The sequence below is a fragment of the Bos indicus x Bos taurus genome, chromosome 28 (genome assembly GCF_003369695.1).
Source record: "Bos indicus x Bos taurus breed Angus x Brahman F1 hybrid chromosome 28, Bos_hybrid_MaternalHap_v2.0, whole genome shotgun sequence".
Taxonomy (NCBI): Eukaryota; Metazoa; Chordata; class Mammalia; order Artiodactyla; family Bovidae; genus Bos; species Bos indicus x Bos taurus.
In genome coordinates this window covers 22,177,512-22,198,271 of record NC_040103.1, presented here as the reverse complement: position 1 = coordinate 22,198,271, position 20,760 = coordinate 22,177,512, and the positions used below count along the sequence as shown (strand labels likewise).

Genomic DNA, 20,760 nt, shown 5'->3' with positions numbered 1-20,760 from the left:
CTTATGTTTAGCAAAGGGGAAAGGTGAGGTGGGGGAAGTGATTAAGAGTTTGGGATTAACATATATGCACTACTATATATAAAACAAAATCAACAAAAACCTATTACATAGCACATGGATCTCTACTTGATATTCCATATTTCCCTGTATGGGAAAAGAATCTGAAAAAAAATAGATACATGTATATGCATAACTGAATCACTTTGTGCCTGTTACTAACACAGCATTTTGAATCAACTATATTCTAATATTGGGCTTCTAGATGGGACAGTGGTAAAGAACCTGCCTGCCAGTAAAGGAGATGCAAGAGATGCAGTTTTGATGCCTAGGTAGGGAAGGTCCCTTGGAGTAGGAAATGGCAGCCTGCTCCAGGATTCTTGCCTGGAAAATTCTATGGAAAGAGGAGACTGGTCCACGAGGTCACAGTCCACGAGGTCACAAAGAGTCAGACGTAACTGAGTGACCACTCACACACACATGAATATACTCTAATATAAAATAAAAATTAAATTAAAAAAATAAAAGGAAAAACAGTGAACTTCCATTTCTCAGAAGTATATTGACCAATTAGTAACATTTTAACTATATAAAGTAATGAAGAAAGGGTGAAGGAATTGACTTCCTAGAGAATTCCAGAGCACCATCAATAGGTGATGACAAAGGCCAAGAACTCTATCATGACTCAGCAATTCTCAAACAGACTGTGCTGAACAACACATTGTGGATAGGGAACCTTGACCATGATAAGAACTGGCAGTTAGTGTTCCCCTAACAGTTTCATTTTTATTGTGTTTTTTCTTCATAAATATAAATGTGCAACTTGACTGCCACAAACTTTCACACGGATGAAACCACTAAGATATCTTCTTGCTGCTGCTAAGTCACCTCAGTCGTGTCCAACTCTGTGCGACCCCATAGACGGCAGCTCACCAGGCTCCCCCATCCCTGGGATTCTCCAGGCAAGAACACCAGACTGGGTTGCCATTTCCTTCTCCAATGCATGAAAGTGAAAAGTGAAAGGAAGTCGCTCAGTCCTGTCCAACTCTGCGACCCCATGGACTGCAGCCTACCAGGCTCCTCCATCCATGGGATTTTCCAGGTAAGAGTACTGGAGTGGGGTGCCATTGCCTTCTCCAAGATATCTTCTTAGGATACAAAAAAAAAACAAATTGTTAAAGACATTATTTAGAGACTTTCCCAGAAATGTTTCTCTTATAAAAAGATTAAACATGCAAAGTTCTTTGTTTGTGTATATAAGGACACTTTTTTCTTTTTTAAATAATCCATAATCTTGACATTTATCAGTGCAGAAGATAATCTGTTTTACAAACTTGACAGAGGAGAGTATCAAATAGGTATGGACAGAGTTAGGTAGTGAGTTGGTGTGGAATAGAAGGATAGGCAGTTGAGTGAGTAGAAGATACAGCTTTTTAAACAGTTTAGAGAGAGTTCTTGATTTATATCTTATAAGACATTTTCTTGCACAGATGTTTTAACATATTGAATAATTAAAATATTTAAGATCTGAACTGAATAAATTATTAAATCTGGTGATGGTTGAACTTTAATTTTCCAATTACTGAATCTGTAAAAATGGACTTTCGTAATAGAATTAAGGTCATGAAACTTGGTGATAATTCAACTTAACAACAGAAAGATTCTACTTCCAAAAATATTTCTTCCTAGACCTCTCTTTTTAATGTTATCTTAAGTAGAATCACTGAATTCTCTGTTCAATAATAACTGTAATAACTGGCTGCCTTCAAAAATATGGAATTGATTCATCTGTTGGTTCCACCATAATAGAAGCCTAAATCCATTTTCCCCACAATGTGGTGGCCTGAATCACCTCAGGTATTTTGGGCTGGGGTCCTCCACCTCTGGGCCACAGACTGATACCTTCTGTTAGATTAGCAGCAGCTTTAGATTAGAAATAAAGTGCACAATAAATGTAATGTGCTTGAATCATCCTGAAAACATCCCCCTTCCCTAAGCTGTGGAAAAATTGTCTTCCACAGAACTGGTCCCTGGTGCTAAAAAGGAAGGGGACTGCTGTTCTAGGGAAATACTGATCCATAACAATGCCTATCTGCCTCATTTGCATGAGCTGTGGGTCACCTTACAAAAAACCTCAATGATTAACCTTTACATCTTGAAGATTAGAAAATACAAGAAAATATAGGACCATAGGACCTCATGAATTTTCTTCCTTAATGGTAGCTATCATACAAATATTTTCACCTCTGTATTTTCAAAAACAGGTGGGTTGAGCCCTTATTGTAATTTTTGAACCACTGTAATTGCACCAGAACACTTATTGTATCCTGTTCTGATTCTTAAATAATCTATGTGGACCTAGATGGTACAGTAGCAATATGATTTTTCAGTTGTAAAATTTTGGCATATTCAGGGGGAATATAAAATGTATAAACTCATTTCAGATATATAGGTAATCATGCAACTGAGATAGACTAGTGAAAAAGGAGTAATTTTTTTTTTCCTCTCACAAAGGGTATTTGGTAATTATATTTTTATAGGTGTTATCCTACAACAAAGTGAGTTTTGGGGTTAAAAAAGGCTTTATCCCAATGATGAGTAGACTTAATTTTGGTTAGGATTCTTTAAAAACTTTGATTAGAGGTTATAAACATACCTCAACATAATAAAAGCCATATATGATAAGCCCACAGCAAACATTATCCTCAATGGTGAAAAATTGAAAGCATTTTCCTTAAAGTCAGGAACAAGAAAAGGATGCCCACTCTCACCACTATTATTCAACATAGTTATGGAAGTTTTAGCCACAGCAATCAGAGAAGAAAAATAAATAAAAGGAATCCAGATTGGAAGAGAAGAAGTAAAACTCTCACTATTTGCAGATGACACTATCCTATATGTAGAAAACCCTAAAGACACCACCAGAAAATTACTAGAGCTAATCAATGAATATAATAAAGTTTTAGGATATAAAATTAACACACAGAAATCCCTTGCATTTCTATACACTAACAATGAGAAAACAGAAAGAGAAATTAAGGAAACAATTCCATTCACCATTGCAATGAAAGAATAAAATACTTAGGAATAAATCTACCTAAAGAAACAAAAGACCTATATACAGAAAACTATAAAACACTGATGAAAGAAATCAAAGATGATACAAATAGATGGAGAAATATGCCATGTTCATGGATTGGAAGAATCAATATAGTGAAAATGAGTATACTACCCAAAGCAATCTACAGATTCAATGTAATCTCTATCAAGCTACCAACGGTATTTTTCAGAGAACTAGAACAAATAATTACACAATTTGTATGGAAATACAAAATACCTCGAATAGCCAAAGCAATCTTGAGAATAAAGAATGGAACTGGAGGAATCAACCTGCCTGACTTCAGACTATACTACAAAGCTACAGTCATCAAGACAGCATGGTACAGGCACAAAGACAGAAATATAGATCAGTGGAACAAAATAGAAAGCCCAGAGATAAATATACACACCTATGGACACCTTATCTTTGACAAAGGAGTCAAAAATATACAATGGATTAAAGACAATCTCTTTAACAAGTGGTGCTGGGAAATCTGGTCAACCAGTTTTTCTTGTAAAAGAATGAAACTAGAACACTTTCTAACACCATACACAAAAATAAACTCAAAATGGATTAAAGATTTAAATGTAAGACCAAAAACTATAAAACTCCTAGAGGAAAACATAGGCAAAACACTCTCCGACATAAATCACAGCAGGATCCTCTATGACCCACCTCCCAGAATATTGGAAATAAAAGCAAAAATAAACAAATGGGACCTAATTAAACTTAAAAGCTTTTGCACAACGAAGGAAACTATAAGCCAGGTGAAAAGACAGCCTTCAGAATGGGAGAAAATAATAGCAAACCAAGCAACTAACAAAGAATTAACCTCAAAAATATACAAGCAACTCCTGCAGCTCAATTCCAGAAAAATAAATGACCCAATCAAAAAATGGGCCAAAGAACTAAACAGACATTTTCCCAAAGACATACAGATACAGATGGCTAACAAACACATGAAAGGATGCTCAATATCACTCATTATCAGAGAAATGCAAATCAAAACACAATGAGGTACCATCTCATGCCAGTAAGAATGGCTGCTACCAAAATGTCTACAAACAATAAATGCTGGAGAGGGTGTAGAGAAAAAGGAACCCTCTTACCCTGTTGGTGGGAATGCAAACTAGTACAGCCACTACGGTGAGCAGTGTGGAAATTCATTAAAAAACTGGAAATAGAACTGCCATAAGAGCCAGCAATCTCACTGCTCGGCATACACACTTAGGAAACCAGAATTGAAAGAGACACTTGTACCCCAATGTTCATCGCAGCACTGTTTACAGTATCCAGGACATGGAAGCAACCTAGATGTCCATCAGCAGATGAATGGATAAGAAAGCTGTGGTACATATACACAATGGAATATTACTCAGCTATTAAAAATAATGCATTTGAATCAGTTCTAATGAGGTGGATGAAACTGGAGCCTATTATACAGAATGAAGTAAGTCAGAAAGAAAAACACCAATACAGTATATTAACACATATATATGGGATTTAGAAAGATGGTAATGATGACCCTATATGCGAGACAGCGAAAGACACACAGATGTAAAGAACAGACTTTTGGACTCTGTGGGAGAAGGTGAGGGTAGGATGATTTGAGAGAATAACATTGAAACATGTATACTATATTATGTAAATAGATCGCCAGTCCAAGTTCGATGCATGAGACAGGGTGCTCAGGGCTGGTGCACTGGGATGACCCTGAGGAATGGGATGGGAAGGGTCAGGATGGAGAACACACATACACCCATGGCTGATTCATGTGAATATATGGCAAAACCCACACAATATTGTAAAGTTAATTAGCCTCCAATTAAAAAAAAAAAAAAGATTTGAAGCAGTGATCTCAGCAAAAAGGCAGAATAGGAAGTCCCAGCTGTCATCGGCCAACAGATGCACTAATTTAATAACACTTTAAGGCCCAAAACACCTTTATGAAAACTCCAGAATCCAGTTAAATAGTTGCAGTACCCTAAATGAGTTCAAAACTGAGAACAGTCACACTGAAATTTGTAAAAGCAATTTCAGTTAACCTGTGTCAGCTCTTCTAAACCAGCATAACTTAGGAGCAAGAGAAATACCCTCAGCCATCAATTTCTCCATGAGTGGAAAGAATTATGCAACAACCCTCAAGCCACTTTCAGAGAGACCTGTTACTATATAATCTCACCCACAATGCTGAGGGCATTGACATAGTCCCAACATTTGGAGTCAGTTAAGAAAAAATGAAGGGGCTGACAGCTTTCAACAGGTGGCATGGCCCTGAAAAATTCACAGAAGGGACATAATATTGAGACTTTTCCTTCAGAAAGGAGAAACAGAAGTGGAGCTTCCACTCAAGGCCCAGAATTTCAGTGCACTGGCCTAGGGAAAAGGACCGAATGACTCTCAGCAACAAGTATGGCTCTGTGGACATTGGGAGAAGATGCTCAATCATGAGACCTGTTCATCAAGAGGGAGGGAGAGGGGCTTCCCTGGTGGTCCAGTGGTTAAGAATTCACCTTGCAATGTAGGGGACACTTGTTCTATCTCTGGTCCAGGAAGATCCCACATGTCATGGGGCAACTAGACCTGTGTGCCACAACTACTGAGCCAGTGCGCTAGAGCCCACAAGCCACGACTATTGAACTGACACACCACAACTACTGAAGCCTGTGCACCTAGAGCGTGTGCTGTACAGGAGAAACCATCACAGCAAGAGGCCCACACACTGTACCTAGAGAGTACTCCCCACTCTCCAAAACTAAGAAGACCTGGGCACAGCAAAAACAAAGCCAAAGAGCAACCAAAAATTAATAACTAAATGTTTAAAGAAAGGAGGGTGGGACAGGAGCTGAGTGTGCATCCTATGTTTCTGCCTTCTAGTGCACTGTCTCAGGAAAGGGACAGGAGGCTTACTGTGGCCAGGACAACTCTGAGACCGAGAAAAGTTGCACAACCTTTTATCTTCCAGGAAGAAATAAGAGGAGTAAAACATGTACATTCATAGAAAAGTTCCAAGTTTGCTAGAATCTCTAGCCAGTCTGATTGGTGAAGGTCTTTTTTTTTTTTTTTTTTTTGATGAAACCAGTCTGAAAAGACTCAGAGATGCACAGGCACCAATGAAGAGCTACAAGAAACACAACATTTTAAGAAATATGATCCCAAAAAGGGGAAAAAAGAAATAAATCTCTAGTAAATGATTCTTAAAAAATTGAGGTCTAAGAATTGTCTGAGAAGGAATTAGAAGCAGTTATCTTAAAAAAAGTTCAGTGAGCTATGAGAGAATACAACTAAATGAAATCAAATGCCAATACATGATCAAGTTGGATTTATGCCTGGGATTCAAGGATGGTTCAATGTATATAAAGCAATCAATGCAATGTGCAACATTAATAGAATAGAGATTAAAAATCACATGATTATCTCAATAGACGCAAGCAAAGCATTTGATAAAATTTAGTACATTTTCATGATGAAAGTTCTCAAGAAATTGGATAGAGAAGGAATGTACCTCGACATAATAAAGGCCTTATATGACAAGCTGATAGCTAACATTATATTCAATGGTGAAACATTGAAAGTTTTGCTAAAATCAAGAACAAAACAGGGATGCCCATGCCCTCCTGTCCTTCTCTTTAACACCGTTTTGGAAGTCCTAGCCAGGGCAAATGGACAAGACATCTGATTTGGAGAAAGGAAAATAATATTTTTGCTGATGATGCATTTTATAAGTAAAAGAAAATCCTAAATACTCCACATAAACTATTGGATAAAATCAACAAATACAGTAAAAGGTAGAAAAACATATAAAAACCAGCTGGATTTATATACATTCACAACTAACTCTCAATAAATGGAATTAAGAGAACAATTCCTCTTAAAATAGCATCAGAAAGAATAAAATATTTAGTAATAAATTTAACCAAGAAGTGAAATATCTGTATACCAAAAGCTATAAGACATTGATGAAAGAAAATGAAGAAGACACAAATAAATGAAAAGATAATTTGTGTTCATGAATTGGAATGGTATTGCTAAAATATACATACTACTAAACTATAAACTTAAAGACATATTTTAGCAACTGATATTTGACAAGCATTTTGAAAATACAAAATGGGGAAAGGATAATCTCTTCAACAGTTGATTCTGGGAAAAGTGATGTCCACATGCAAAAAACTGTAATTGGATCCTAATATTATACTGTACATAAAAATCAACTCAAAAAGGACTAATGACTTAAACTCAATTGCTTGCTTTGGAATACATTTACTAAAATTGGAACTATAACAGGAAGATTAGCATGGCTCCCACAAAAGGATAACACACAAATTTATGAACCATTCCATATATTTTTATTATTAAAAAAAAAACAAAAAACCTTAAACTCAAAATCTTAAATGGTAAAACTCCTAGAAGGAAACATGGAGGAAAACCTTGACATTTTTCTTGATAATTATTCCTTGGATAAAACACCAAAAACACAAGCAACAAAAGCAAAGCAAACAAGTGGAACTACAACAAACTTGAAAGCACACTCTGTGGAAAGGAAGAAAGAATTTGTAAACTGTGTATCTGACAGGCAGTTAATATATAAAATATGAGGACCTCATATAAGTCAATGTGCTATGCTATATTCATTTTAGTCTGACCTTTGCAACCCTATGGCCTATAGCCCACCAAGGTTTGCTGTTTATGGGATTTTTCCAGTCAAGAGTACTGGAGTGGGCTGCTATTTCCTCCTTCAAGGACGTTCCTGACCCAGGAATCAAACCAGTGTCTCCTGCATCTCCTTCATTGCAGATGGATTCTTTATAGCTGAGCCATCAGGGAAGGACATAGAATTCAATAGTGAAAACAAATAGCCCAATTTAAAAATGAGCAAAGAACCTGAGTATACATTTTTCCAAAGACATACAAAGGACAAAGATGCAGATTAAAGACACTCAACATCATTAATCATCAGGGAAATGCAGTTCAAAATTATATATTACATCTGTTAGGATAGCCATCATTTTTTTTTTAAGGTAAGTAATAGTGAGTAGGTGGAGAAATTTTATTCTTGTACAGCATTGGTAAGATTATAAAATAGTGTGTCCATTATGGTAAATAATATAGAAGTTTCTCAAAATATTAAAAATAGAACTACTGTGTCAGTCCCACTACTGGGCATATATCCAAAAGAGTTGAAGTTAGGATCTCAAAGAGATGTCTACACTTCATGTTTATTATAGCATTATTCACAGCACACAAACTATGGAAACAATCTAAATATCCATCCAGTTGAATGAATTAAGATGATATAGTATACATACAGAATGGTCTATTGTTTGGCCTTAAAAACAAGGAAAACCTGCCATATGTAAAAACATAGATGTACCTGGATGACACTGTGCTAAGAAAAATCAGTCAATCACAGAAGAATGAATACTGCATCATTCCATTTATATGAATTATCTGAAATATTCAAATACATGGGAGCAGAGAATAGGATGGTGGTTAGCAGTGGCTGGGGTAGGGGATGGAAAAATGGGAATTGTTACTCAATGGGTATATAAAGCTTCATTTATGCAAGATCTCCTTGGAAGGAAAGTCATGACCAACCTGCTGCTGCTGCTAAGTCACCCCAGTTGTGTCCAACTCTGTGCGACCCCATGGACGGCAGCCCACCAGGCTCCCCCGTCCCTGGGATTCTCCAGGCAAGAAAACTGATAGCATATTGAAAAGCAGAGACATTACTTTGCCAACAAAAGTCCATCTAGTCAAGGCTATGGCTTTTCCAGTGGTCATGTATGGATGTGAGAGTTGGACTGTGAAGAAAGCTGAGTGCTGAAGAATTGATGCTTTTGAACTGTGGTGCTGGAGAAGGCCCTTGGACTGCAAGGAGATCCAATCAGTCCATCCTAAAGGAGACCAGTCCTGGGTGTTCATTGGAAGGACTGATGCTGAAGCAGAAACTCTAATACTTTGGCCACCTGATGTGAAGAGCTGACTCATTGTAAAAGACCCTGATGCTGGGAGCGATTGAGGGCAGGAGGAGAAGGGGATGATAGAGGATGAGATGGCTGGATGGCATCACCAACTCAATGCACATGAGTTTGGGTGAACTCCGGGAGTTGGTGATGGACAGGGAGGCCTGGCCTGCTGCGATTCATGGGGTCACAAAGAGTCAGACACGACTGAGCGACTGAACTGAACTGAACTGTACAAGATGAATAACTTGGAGAGATCTATGATGTAGCATATTGCCTATAGTTAATAATACTCTGCTGGATACTTAAAACTGTTAAGTGGGTAGATCTCACATTGTCTTACCACTATAAAAAAAATTAAAACTGAATTAGATTTGAAGAGTTGGAAAAGAATTTAAATGTATGGGTGGGAAGAAGAAAGAGAAAGAAGAAAATTAGATTAAAAAAGCAAAAGCTCTATCTCACTTTAGTGTAACTCTGAATGTATTTCAAAATACTATTAAACACTTTATAATGAAAATGGCATATTTTGTGTTCATTCCCAACTAGAGATGTTAACAAAAAATAATAAAAATAATGCCTTCAAAATAAAGTGAATGGAACTTCTGAGCTACCATTCAGTCTTCTAAACAGTTCCCTTTGCTGTATGATGCTAAATTCCCATAACTAGTGATATATATACATATATGTCTCCTTTGCCCTCATAATTCCTTTTCCCCTCTTTGCTTTCCTTCTACCATTACTATTGTCTTTGTGGGGAGACCAAATGTGACTTTTTGAGATGGAAAAGGGGGAAAAAACAGTCATAATACCCTAAAGTTTTGCTTGGTTTCATATATGGGGGTTTATAGATGGCATCATTCAAAAATTTGCTTTAGAAATTTCTCAATGAACTTAAATTGCTTTTGACAGTAAATAACATGCTGCATTAAAAGGAGTAGTCCACAAGACTCCATTTATAATAATAGTCTTCTTCAGACCAGTCCACTGATAACGGTGGACTTTTTCATTCTTTTTTGCTTTCTTAAATAGTAGAGGCACCTTTTTTCCTAGTCAGGGCATAAACAGAGAAACACTATTGCAACTATTACTCCTCCTCCTCTTCACATAAACACTTACAGATATCTTGGATGTCCTTGGAGGCTTATTAAGCTACAGATAATAACTGCAATGTTGAATTATAAAATTCTAACCACACTGGAAGCACCAGAGAATCTTAAACTTTACAAAAAATAGAATTAGCATATTATACTTTAGAACGTCCACAGGGACAACATAACATTCAGAAAAGATTGCCTATCTTTGGGTAGAACTCTGATTGACATCAGAAATTGTATTCCTTGATGTTCAAAAATCATGTTTTGTAGAAGCATAGGATTTTCACAAGAACTAGAAACAATAATAACAATAGCACCTCTATATGCCTCTCACTGTGCTAAACACTTTATATGAATATAGTCACTTAATAATAACAATGACAATAGGAGTGTTTACTATTTTTACTCTCCAACACAAAGACAAAAAAACTGAAACATTCAGAATAATGATTCTAAATGATAAGGGATAGTTGATAGGGCCTTTTACAATAGTAAATGTTCACAATTAAAAATTTTTAAAGGAACTTCCTCTAAGGCAAACTCTAAATATTTTAAGATGGTTCACAGACCTCCAAATTAAATCAACCAATCTAATTATGCTGAAGGCCTAGAACTGAGCACAATTCCTCAGAGTGGGAAGGAACACCAGATGCCAGAGTTTTCCTTTCTGTAATGAAAAGAAAGTATTTATTGGGGTGTGGTAATAAAAAAGTGATCGCTGGATTTTCCCCTCTATCCTCATTACTATTTCTACCAGTTCCTCCGTCCCATTGTTATGTTCGCTAGACTCTGGCAAAGTCAACTGTTGCCCTATATTAGGCTAAAGATTGTTACACAGTTTGATTGTTACCTAGGTTTTGTAAATTGTCAGTAACTTTTGGGACTAATATCAATAATACAAGTATGACTTTAGCCAGCGCATTTGGTAATTAGGGATAACACTTGGATTGACTCACACATCTTTGGGTTCCTCACATATCTTTCTTTATCTAGGCAGCTGCACTGCTTTCTAATGCTCTGAATCCTGATTGAAGAAGCTGAGACATCTGTTCAAGATGGGACTTGAATAATAAGATGCACACATTCCAATATAACTGTAGGGCACCTTTGTGCCACTGTCCATTAGCTGGCTAAGTTTCTACTTCTGTTCATGGCTATAAGAAGAAAAGAGCAGACAGTTACATCCTCCTCTCCTTGCTGATCTACTAATGTTTAAAGAGATAATAAAGTGGACATTTATTCTCAGCCTCATCTCAGATGAAACGTTATGATGTTTTTGTTAACTTCTGAAGGGTAATGGAAATGAGTGCCACCTGTTTGTGATGTGCCATCAGGGAGGTAGTGCTTCTTAGATGAATTGTACTTAAAACATCACATTCTTTATTTGGTCGTGGGTTATTCTCTGGGAGAACAGCTGATGCCTAATTGCATAAAACAAACAGACCATGGCTCACACAATTCATGTTTCATCTGTTTTCACAGTTAATGTATGTATGGCTGCCTAGTCTATTTGGTCTGAGAGATTGCAGATAATGAAGAAAACCCAAATGAAGGGAAAGGTTGTATTGCTGATAGGACCATGGTGTTAAGGAGAGAACACTTTTCTGACTCCTCTCTTTCTCTTTCCCAGTGGACTTTTGATTAGACCGTTTGTAGGTTTCCCTTCACTCCTTTAGCTTATTTCACCTCCATCTCTTTGTTGGAGAATGAGAGAGAGGTGTGCATAGTTTTAATTGATATGTTCTATGTGATAACCTCAGATAAGCAGATGACACCACCCTTATGGCAGAAAGTGAAGAGGAACTCAAAAGCCTCTTAATGAAAGTGAAAGTGGAGAGTGAAAAAGTTGGCTTTAAGCTCAACATTGAGAAAATGAAGATCATGGCATCTGGTCCCATCACTTCATGGGAAATAGATGGGGAAACAGTGGAAACAATGTCAGACTTTATTTTTCTGGGCTCCAAAATCACTACAGGTGGTGACTGCAGCCATGAAATTAAAAGACGCTTACTCCTTTGAAGGAAAGTTATGACCAACCTAGATAGCATATTAAAAAGCAGAGACATTACTTTGCCAACAAAGGTTCGTCTAGTCAAGGCTATGGTTTTTCCTGTGGTCATGTATGGATGTGAGAGTTGGACTGTGAAGAAGGCTGAGCATGGAAGAATTGATGCTTTTGAACTGTGGTGTTGGAGAAGACTCTTGAGAGTCCCTTGGACTGCAAGGAGATCCAACCAGTCCATTATGAAGGAGATCAGCCCTTGGATTTCTTTGGAAGGAATGATGCTAAAGCTGAAACTCCAGTACTTTGGCCACCTTATGCGAAGAGTTGACTCACTGAAAAAGACTCTGATGCTGGGAGGGATTGTGGGCGAGAGGAAAAGGGGATGACAGAGGATGAGATGGCTGGATGGCATCACTGACTTGATGGACGTGAGTCTAAGTGAACTCCACGAGTTGGTGATGGACAGGGAGGCCTGGCGTGCTGCGATTCATGGGGTTGCAAAGAGTCGGACACGACTGAGTGACTGATCTGATCTGATCTGAGGTGACAAGCACTGCTAGTCTATTGAATATATATTTATGTATTCATCAAAATGCTTATATGAATCATGTTATTGATCTCATTATATTAATAAGGTAAGTACTGGGGCTCCTGGATCCAATTATCTGAATCCAATATATGATTCCAAATATTGAATGAATAGGAAAGAATAGACAGAGGTACTCAACATTTCTCAGTATTCCACATTCTTACAGCAGATATAACTTGTATAGCTACACATAGGGAAGATTTTTATCTTTGTCTATTTTGTGATGGGAATGGTTCTAATTCAGCCCAAAATAAGAAAAATAAAACTTATAGAATAATAAACACAACTGATGAATGTTAAAGCAATTAGCAGAGGTAACAGACCATATTTTTCCTTTTTAACAGCAATTACTCCCTCTGGGTATCCTGTATTCAATCCTGTTTCAGGGAAATTGTCACCCAGAAGAATTCAGATAGGCTTACAAAATTATGTCCTCGGAGAGGTTATTTTAAGAAGTGGAATGATTAATCAATGATGACAACTGTGCATGGGATGCCTTCTTTAAACAGCAGTGAGACTGGCAAATAGTAGAGCTCTTCCAGAGAAAACTTCTAGGAATCTCAATGATAACATCATTCTAATGCAAAGGCTTGGCTCTCATTCATGTCTTTGGCGGTAAGCATGGATAGACAAAGGAAGCTCAGACATGAAGAGATATCTGAACAGGGAAGGATCAGCTGTTAGTTGCACTTACACAGGCAGCATTTAAGATCTCTGACATTGGCTGGGCCATCTAAGCATATGTCCTGACATATACCAGTTGCCCACTGCTGCTGCTGCTGCTAAGTCGCTTCAGTCGTGTCCGACTCTGTGCGACCCCAGAGATGGCAACCCACCAGGCTCCCACATCCCTGGGAACAAGAACACCGGAGTGGGTTGCCATTTCCTTCTCCAATGCATGAAAGTGAAAAGTAAAGTGAAGTCGCTCAGTCATGTCCGACTCTTAGCGACCCCAAGGACTGCAGCCTACCAGGCTCCTCCGTCCTTGGGATTTGCCAGCCAAGAGTACTGGAGTGGGTTGCCATTGCCTTCTCTCCAGTTGCCCACGCCAGCCCCTTATTGTAGTACTGCTCCAGACTACAGTGAAGAGGTTGAGAAACAGAGTCAGCTTGGACCTGACTCTCAGGGATACTTCTCCAGGGACTTAAGACTCTCTCACATTCCCAATAGGGTAGTGACAGCCACCAGCAGAGGAGAAATTCTAGCTCACAGCTAGCCCTAGCTTCTTAATCTCCAACCCTACTTCCTACCAAGATGACAGTGGCCAGAATATATTGATCAAGATGTGATTTGTGTTCACAATAGATTCAGCTCTGTCACCAAAGTCACTGGGCACATTCAGGCTGTTGAGGAACTCTTCCATGAATGCACACTCCTTCAAAACCACAATAGGATTTTTTTGTTTTTGTTTTTTTCACTTAATTTCATATATAAAGAGAAAGTCAAGCAAAGTGAGAAGACAGAGAAATTAGTCTTACTTGAAAAGCAAGAGAAAACCCCTAGAAAATGCAAACAATGAAACTGAAGTAGAAATTCACCAGATAAATAATTGAAGCAATTTATAGATTCAATGCAATCCCTATCAAGGTACCAACGGTATTCTTCACAGAGCTAGAACAAATAATTTCACAATTTGTATGGAAATACAAAAAAACCTTGAATAGCCAAAGCTATCTTGAGAAAGAAGAATGGAACTGGAGGAATCAACCTACCGGACTTCAGGCTCTACTACAAAGCCACAGTTATCAAGACAGTATGGTACTGGCACAAAGACAGAAATATAGATCAATGGAACAAAACAGAAAGCTCAGAGATCAATCCACGCACATATGGACACCTTATCTTTGACAAAGGAGGAAAGAATATACAATGGATTAAAGACAATCTTTTTAAAAAGTGGTGCTGGGAAAACTGGTCAACCACTTGTAAAAGAATGAAACTAGAGCACTTTCTAATACCATACACAAAAATAAACTCAAAATGGATTAAAGATCTCAACATAAGACCAGAAACTATAAAACTCCTAGAGGAGAACATAGGCAAAACACTCTCCGACATACATCACAGCAGGATCCTCTATGACCCACCTCCCAGAATATTGGAAATAAAAGCAAAAATAAACAAATTGGACCTAATTAAACTTAAAAGCTTCTGCACAACAAAGGAAACTATTAGCAAGGTGAAAAGACAGCCTTCAGAATGGGAGAAAATAATAGCAAATGAAGCAACTGACAAACAACTAATCTCAAAAATATACAAGCAACTCCTATATCTCAACTCTAGAAAAATAAATGACCCAATCAAAAAATGGGCCGAAGAACTAAATAGACATTTCTTCAAAGAAGACATACAGATGGCTAACAAACACATGAAAAGATGCTCAACATCACTCATCATCAGAGAAATGCAAATCAAAACCACTATGAGGTACCATTTCACGCCAGTCAGAATGGCTGCAATCCAAAAGTCTACAAGCAATAAATGCTGGAGAGGGTGTGGAGAAAAGGGAACCCTCTTACACTGTTGGTGGGAATGCAAACTAGTACAGCCACTATGGAGAAGAGTGTGGAGATTCCTTAAAAAACTGGAAATAGAACTGCCTTATGATCCAGCAATCCCACTGCTGGGCATACACACTGAGGAAACCAGAAGGGAAAGAGACACGTGTACCCCAATGTTCATCGCAGCACTGTTTATAATAGCCAGGACATGGAAGCAACCTAGATGTCCATCAGCAGATGAATGGATAAGAAAGCAGTGGTACATATACACAATGGAGTATTACTCAGCCATTAAAAAGAATACATTTGAATCAGTTCTAATGAGGTGGATGAAACTGGAGCCTATTATACAGAGTGAAGTAAGCCAGAAAGAAAAACACCAATACAGTATACTAACGCATATATATGGAATTTAGAAAGATGCTGACAATAACCCTGTGTACGAGACAGCAAAAGAGACACTGATGTATAGAACAGTCTTATGAACTCTCTTGCAGAGGGAGAGGGTGGGAAGATTTGGGAAAATGGAATTGAAACATGTATAATATCATGTATGAAATGAGTCGCCAGTCCAGGTTCGATACACAATACTGGATGCTTGGGGCTGGTGCACTGGGACGACCCAGAGAGATGGTATGGGGAGGGAGGAGGGAGGAGGGTTCAGGATGGGGAACACATGTATACCTGTGGTGGATTCATTTTGATATTTGGCAAATCTAATACAATATTGTAAAGTTTAAAAATAAAATTAAATTAAAAAAAAAAGAAAGAAAACAGAAGACAAAGTATCATACAGAGTGAAAAATTCCTAAATTAAAAATATGAATATAAAAACACTGAAATGCTGGTAGGATGTGTGTGGAATATCAGTAGTTACCTCTGTACAGTGAGATTGTGGGTGTTTTCCCCTCATCTGTTCACCTCTATATTTTCAGTTTCCACTAATTTAACATATTTATAAAAAGAAAATAAGAATGGATTATTAAAGAAACTATCTCTGTCACAGTATAAGAAATTTTTGATGACACCCAAGGATTCTGGGTGGAAAAAAAAAATAATAAGAAAGTAACTGAGTTAAGGAAAAAGAATACATGGGCATAGTGAGAATTTTAATAAGGAATAAGAAAACACAAAGAACAATGAATACAGTAACTGAAATAAACAAAATAAATTCAAAGTAAACAGGTGATACAGAAGAACAAAAAAGTGATCTGGGGATAAAATAATGGAAATCATGCAATCCAAAAAGCAAAAGAAACTTTTACTTTTCTAAATTAAAACATTTTAAGGGACCTATGGGACAATATTATGTTTACAAACATATGCATCATAGTGGTCCCAGAAGGAGAAGACAGAGAGAAGGTAAAAATTTTATTTGATGAAATTATGGATGAAAAGTTCCAAAACCTGAAAAAAGGAAGCAAATATCTGTATATAGAAAGCAACTGCTACTACTGCTAAGTCACTTCAGTCATGTCTGACTCTGTGCGACCCCATAGACGACAGCCCACCAGGCTCCCCCGTCCCTGGGATTCTCCAGGCAAGAACACTGGAGTAGGTTGCCATTTCCTTCTCCAATGCATGAAAGTGAAAAGTGAAAAGGAAGTCGCTCAGTCGTGTCAAAGAGAGCCCCAAATAAGGTGAGTGAGTGAGTGAAGTTGCTCAGTCATGTCCGACTCTTTGCAACCACATGGACTGTAGCCTATCAAGCTCCTCCGTCCATGGAACTCACCTAGCAAGGATACTGGAGTGGGTTGCCATTTCCTTCTCCAAGAAGATAAGGTGAACCCCCAAAGAAAATAAAACATCGAGTCATGATTAAAATGGCAAAGTTAAGGAGAGAATTCTAAAGGCAGTAAGAGAAAAAGAGTCATATAAAACTGAATCTGCTTAAGGTTATCAACTAATTTTTCTGAAGAAACTTGCAGGCTAGAAGAGAACAGTCTGATATTTTTAAATTGCTGAAAGGGAAAAACTTACAACCTAGGGTACTCTACCCAGCAGCACTGTCATTCAGAATTGAAGGAGAAATAACTTCTCAAACAAGAAAAAGAAAAGTTCATCAAGCCTAAGCCTACCTATAAAGAAATGTTAAAGGTCTTCTTGGGTGGCCCTGCATGGCATGGCTCATTAGCTTCACTCAGGTACATAAGTCTGTGATCCATGTGATCATTTTGGTTAGTTTTCTGTGATTGTGGTTTTTGTTGTGGAAGCTAGCTGAAGGATTGTAGTTCTTGCTTCTTCTGTCTGCCTTCTGTTGGAAGAGGACAGGAAGCTTCTGCAGCTTCCTGATGGGAGGGACTGGCTGTAGGGAAAAGTGGGTCTTGCTCTGGTGGACAGGGCCATGCTTAGTAAATTTTTAATCCAATTTTCTGCAGCTGGATAGGGCTATGTTCCCCCCCCCCCCATTATTTGTTGGGACTGAGACAGCCCATTCCTGGAGTCTAAAGTCTCTATGATAGGGCTATTATTGACCTCCAAAAAGATTTATGGCAACATACAACTCCCAGGACTTCTGCTGCCAGTAGCACTGTCTCCACAGTAGGCCACTGTTGACTGCAGGGGATCTTCAAACACTCACAGGCAGGTCTGGCTCAATCTCTTGTGGGGTCCCTGCTCCTTTCTTCTGGGTCCTGGTATGCACAAGCTTTTGTTTATGCCTTCCAGGATTCTGTTTTCCCCAGTCCTGTGGAAGTTCTGTAATCAAATTTTGCTGTCCTTCAAAATCAGATTCGCTAGATATTCCCAATCCCTTTGCCAGATACCCAGGTTGGGAAGTCTGATGTGGGGCCTAGAACCTTTGCAACAGTGTAAGAACTTCTTTGGTATTATTTTTCTGCAGTTTGTGGTTTGCCCACCTGGTGGATATGGGCTTTGATTTTAACATTATAGCACCCCTCCTATCAACTCATTGTGGCTTTTCCTTTGTCCTTGGATATGTGGAATCTTTTTTTGGTGGGTTCCAACATCCTCCTGTTGAAGGTTGTTCAGTAGCTAGTTGCGATTTTGGTGTTCTCACAGGAGAAGATGAGAGTACATCTTTCTGCTCCTCCATCTTGGTGACTAATGTGTGATGATGGAGATTTCTGACAAAACATGGTGCACTGGAAAAGGGAATGGCAAACCACTTCAGTATTATTGCCATGAGAACCCCATGAATGATATGAAAATACAAGAAGATACGACACCAGAAGATGAGTCCTCCCCCCACCAAGGTCAGTAGGTGTCCAATACACTACTAGGGAAGAGTGAAAAATTAGCTTGAGAAAGAATAAAGAGGCTGGGCCAAAGAAGGAATGATGCTCAGCTGTGGGTTTGTCTGCTGGTGAAAATAGAATCTGATTCTGTAAAGAAAAATACTGCATAGGAACCAGGAATGTTAGGGCCATGAGATAACCTCAAGGAAAATTGGACATGGACAAGCAGGAGAGGGAAAAGTGAAGGAGGATTTTAGAAATCACTGAACTTAAATGGACAGGAATTAATGAATTTGATTTAGATGGCCATTATACTACTGTGGGCAGGAATCCCTTAGAAGAAATGGAGTAGCCCTCATAGTCAACAAAATAATCCAAAATGTAGTAACTGGGTGAAATCTCAAAAATGACAGAATAATGTTGGTTTGTTTCCAAGACAAACCATTCAACATCACAGTAATCCAAGTATGTGCCTCAGCTACTACTACTGAAGAAGCTGAAGTTGAAAGGTTCTATGGAGACCTACAAAACCATCTAGAGCTAACACCAAAAAAAAAAAAAAGATGTCTTTTTCATCATAGGGGATTAGAATACAAAAGTAAGAAGTCAAGAGATACCTTGAATAATAGGCAAGGGTGGCCTTAGAATACAAAACGAAGCAGGGCAAAGACTAACAGAGTTTTGCTAAGAGAAGACATGATTATAGAAACATCCTTTTCCAACAAGACACAAGACTATGACATCACGAGATGGTCAATACTGAAATCAGACTGAATATATTTGCAGCTGAAGATGAAGCAGCTCAATACGCAGTCAACAAAAACAAGACCTGGAGCTGACGGTAGCTTAGATCATGAACTCCTCATTGCAAATTCAGGCTTAAATTGAACAAAGTAGGAAAACCACTAGGCCATTCAGTATGACCCAAATCAAATCACTTATGATTATACAGTGAAGGTGACTAATAAAATCAAGGGATTATATCTGGTATAGAGAATGCCTTGAGAAATATGGATGGAAGTTTGTAACATTGTAAAGGAGGCAGCGACCAAAACCATCCCCCCAAAAAAGAAATGCAAGAGGCAAAATGGTTGTCAGAGGAGGTCTTACACATAGCTGAGAAAAGAAGAGATCAGATCAGATCACATCACATCAGTCGCTCAGTCGTGTCCGACTCTTTGCAACCCCATGAATCGCAGCACGCCAGATCTCTCTGTCCATCACCAACTCCTGGAGTTCACTCAGACTCACGTCCAACGAGTCAGTGATGCCATCCAGCCATCTCATCCTCTGTCGTCCCCTTCTCCTCCTGCCCCCAATCCCTCCCAGCATCAGAATTTTTTCCAATGAGTCAACGCTTCGCATGAGGTGGCCAAAGTACTGGAGTTTCAGCTTTAGCAGCATTCCTTCCAAAGAAATCCAAGGGCTGGTCTCATTCAGAATGGACTGGTTGGATCTCCTTGCAGTCCAAGAGACTCTCAAGAGTCTTCTCCAACACCACAGTTCAAAAGCATCAAATCTTCGGCACTCAGCTTTCTTCACAGTCCAACTCTCTCATCCATACCTGACCACAGGAAAAACCATAGCCTTGAATAGACGAACCTTTGTTGGCAAAGTAATGTCTCTGCTTTTGAATATGCTATCTAGGTTGGTCATAACTTTCCTTCCAAGGAGTAAGCGTCTTTTAATTTCATGGCTGCAGTCACCATCTGCAGTGATTTTGGAGCCCATAAAAATAAAGTGTGACACTGTTTCCACTGTTTTCCCATCTATTTCCCATGAAGTGGTGGGACCGGATGCCATGATCTTCGTTTTCTGAATGTTGAGCTTTAAGCCAACTTTTTCACTCTCCACTTTTACTTTCATCAAGAGGCTTGTGAGTTCCTCTGCACTTTCTGCCATAAGGGTGGTGTCATCTGCATATCTGAGGTTATTGATATTTCTCCTGGCAATCTTGATTTCAGCTTGTGTTTCTTCCAGTCCAGCATTTCTCATGATGTACTCTGCATAGAAGTTAAATAAACAGGGTGACAATATACAGCCTTGACGAACTCCTTTTCCTATTTGGAACCAGTCTGTTGTTCCATGTCCAGTTCTAACTGTTGCTTCCTGACCTGCATACAAATTTCTCAAGAGGCAGATCAGGTGGTCTGGTATTCCCATCTCTTTCAGAATTTTCCACAGTTTATTGTGATCCACACAGTCAAAGGCTTTGGCATAGTCAATAAAGCAGAAATAGATGTTTTTCTGGAACTCTCTTGCTTTTTCTATGATCCATCGGATGTTGGCAATTTGATCTCTGGTTCCT

The 20,760-nt window shown here is 38.5% G+C and overlaps 1 non-coding gene across 1 annotated transcript; it reads left to right on the top strand.

The window, feature by feature from the left end:
• Positions 1-7,342: 7,342 nt before the first annotated feature.
• LOC113885641 lies at positions 7,343-7,446 on the top strand. The gene has a single exon (XR_003509292.1). It is a non-coding gene; the product is annotated as a U6 spliceosomal RNA (small nuclear RNA).
• The last annotated feature ends 13,314 nt before the right edge of the window (positions 7,447-20,760 follow it).